A 3,512-nucleotide genomic window follows, 5' to 3' on the forward strand; every position below is an offset into this window, starting at 1 on the left:
GCATCGATCGGCTTCAGTTAGCAGCAGTAGCGAAGGAATCGCTCGATCGAGTTCAGTTAACATCCATCGATCGATCGCTCGGGTTCAGTAACGCGTAGCCTGCAGTGCAATCGCTCGAGTTCAGTTAGAGCCCAACGCCTCGCTCGGATTCAGTTAGATCCAACGCCTCGCACACACGCTCGGCCCCCGACCTCCCACCGTAACCGGGAACTCCCCGAAATTTTCCTCCCCCTCACTTCTACCACGGTTTTTTCCGTCATGGACGGCCCAAAGAATGTCATGCAGCTGCGTATCCGGCCCGCCCAGGACGAAAAACCCATTTTCTGTCATGATCTTTTGTCATAGAAGTAGGAGCCCACCACATCTATGATGATACCGGGTTTTGTCACAATTATCGTCATAGAAGTGTCATACGTATGAGAGAAAAAAATTCATTTGGCCCAAAATGTCATGGATGTGTCTTTTTTGTAGTGTTTATTGGGGACGGCAAAGAAGCTTGTACCAGCTATCGTCGCCTCGCCTGGCTCTGACGCGCTTTCAAGATGACGAGGCGTTGTAGCGCCACGTTGGCTGGCTGCTGGGCTGGCGCGGTGGTGGAGCCTTCACGAAGATCTGCATGCCACCACGCAGGTGCTTGCTGAGTTGGCGTAGAGGCCGCGCGCTGCCACGCAGATGCCTGCTCAGCTAGTCGAGCAGGTAGCTGTACGGGAGCGGCGGTGGAGTCTTCGGCAGACGCGGGCCTGGCTGCAGCCCCGCAGGCACCCTCGGCAAGGATCTTGCCAAGGGCCCGACAAGGGTCTCGCTGCGGCATGCGGTCGTCCCCGGAAAGGATCTTGCCGGGGGTCTCGTGGATCTCCTGTTGGGGAACGTAGTAATTTCAAAAAAATTCATACGCACACACAAGATCATGGTGATGCATAGCAACGGGAGGGGAGAGAGTTGTCCACGTACCCTCGTAGACCGAAAGCGGAAGCGTTAGCACAACGCGATTGATGTAGTCGTACGTCTTCACGATTCGACCGATCAAGTATCGAACGTACGACACCTCCGAGTTCAGCACACGTTCAACCCGATGACGTCCCTCGAACTCCGATCCAGCCGAGTGTTGAAGGAGAGTTTTGTCAGCATGACGGCATGGTGACGATGATGATGTTCTACCGACGCAGGTCTTCACCTAAGCACCACTACAGTATTATTGAGGTGGACTATGGTGGAGGGGGGCACCGCACACGGCTAAAAGATCAAACGATCAATTGTTGTGTCTCTAGGGTGCCCCCTTGCCCCCGTATATAAAGGAGCAAGGGGGGAGGTGCGGCCGGCCGGGAGGAGCGCACCAGGAGGAGTCCTACTCCTACCGGGAGTAGGACTCCCTCCCTTTTCCTTGTTGGATTAGGAGAAGAGGGGAAAGAGGTGAAGGAGAAGAAGGAAAGGGGGGCGCCGCCCCCTCTCCTTGTCCTATTCGGACAAGGGGGGAGGGGCACGGGGCCCTTGCCCTGGCCGCCTCTCCTCTTCTCCACTAAGGCCCACTATGGCCCATTAACCCCCTAGGGGTTCCGTTAACGCCTCCGGTACTCCAGTAAAATCCCGATTTCACCCGGAACACTTCCGATATCCAAATATAGGCTTCCAATATATCAATCTTCATGTCTCGACCATTTCGAGACTCCTCGTCATGTCCTTGATCATATCCGGGACTCTGAACAACCTTCAGTACATCAAAACATATAAACTCATAATATAACTATCATTGAAACGTTAAGCATGCAGACCCTACGGGTTCGAGAACTATGTAGACATGACCGAGACACGTCTCCGGTCAATAACCAATAACAGAACCTGGATGCTCATATTAGCTCCCACATATTATATGAAGATCTTTATCGGTCAGACCGCATAACAACATACGTTGTTCCCTTTGTCATCGGTATGTTACTTGCTCGAGATTCGATTGTCGGTATCTCAATACCTAGTTCAATCTCATTACCGGCAAGTCTCTTTACTCATTCTGTAATACATCATCCCGCAACCAACTCGTTAGTTGCAATGCTTGCAAGGCTTAAGTGATGTGCATTACCGAGAGGGCCCAGAGATACCACTCCGACAATCGGAGTGACAAATCCTAATCTCAAAATATGCCAACCCAACAAGTACCTTCGGAGACACCTGTAGAGCACCTTTATAATCACCCAGTTATGTTGCGACATTTGGTGGCACACAAAGTGTTCCTCCGATAAACGGGAGTTGCATAATCTCATAGTCATAGGAACATGTATAAGTCATGAAGAAAGCAATAGCAACAAACTAAACGATCAAGTGCTAAGCTAACGGAATGGGTCAAGTCAATCACATCATTATCCTAATGATGTGATCCCGTTAATCAAATGACAACTCATCTCTATGGTTAGGAAACATAACCATCTTCAATCAACGAGCTAGTCAAGTAGAGGCATACTAGTGACACTCTGTTTGTCTATGTATTCACACATGTATTATGTTTCCGGTTAATACAATTCTAGCATGAATGATAAACATTTATCATGATATAAGGAAATAAATAATAACTTTATTATTGCCTCTAGGGCATATTTCCCACATCTCCTTGGCAAGGGTCTCGCCAAGGCTCGTCGTCTTCTGGTTTCCATCTGATCTTGTGTGTCTATGATCTCTACAAAGATCTGCATGCAACCACGGAGGTGCCTCCTAAGCCTTGGTTCCAATATGGCGTGGGAACCCCTTGGGCTCAAGGGTGGAATGCTCTACTAGCATCAGGCAAGTTGCCCCGGCAAGGATCTTGTCGAGGCTGCAGAAGCCACCCCGGCAAGGGTCTTGCCGGGGGGTCCACCTCGCTCTCTTGCTCTCTTTGCGTCTCTGGTCTTGGCGTTGCTCTGGTCGTCTTGTGCTCCGGCATCCCTCCTCTGCCCTGCTTAGTGTGGCCGTGGGCGCGGCTCTGACTGCCCGTGCACAAGTAAAGGGGTTCAAAAGGAGAGCCCCTACTTCTGTACACCGACGGAACCCTAGCGCTGCAGGAAGGGGATCGAGGTAGAGGGTAAGGGGAGAGGAGATGCAAGCGGGCAACGCTTGCGTGTTTGTTTTTACTTGAGGGTCAGGTGTGATGCGGGCATGAGCAGTGGCATTTTGAGTATAATATAGGCAGACAACAGAGTCATTTAACTATTCCTCCTCCCTTCAATTTTCAGTGAGCTTCTACCCGAAACACCCCCCCCCTCCAAAGCGAAATAAGTTAAGCCCAAGCCCATAACTCAAAAATGACTTCTTTACATCTTTTATGACTTATGTTGACAATAAGCTCTGGAAAGGCGGAATAGAACTGGCCCTTAACCTACAATTCAATTATGTGTGCAATGATGAATCACTCCTGCCTGCTATAGTGTACATTTAGGCATCATCGTACATGGCAGAACCTAATACATGTGCATTCCATTGTAGAATCTGGAATATGCAATGTTTATGTTAGTTCATATGTTGCACATGATGTTTAAATGCCCCTTAAA

The sequence above is a fragment of the Triticum dicoccoides genome, chromosome 7A (genome assembly GCF_002162155.2).
Source record: "Triticum dicoccoides isolate Atlit2015 ecotype Zavitan chromosome 7A, WEW_v2.0, whole genome shotgun sequence".
Taxonomy (NCBI): domain Eukaryota; kingdom Viridiplantae; phylum Streptophyta; class Magnoliopsida; order Poales; family Poaceae; genus Triticum; species Triticum dicoccoides.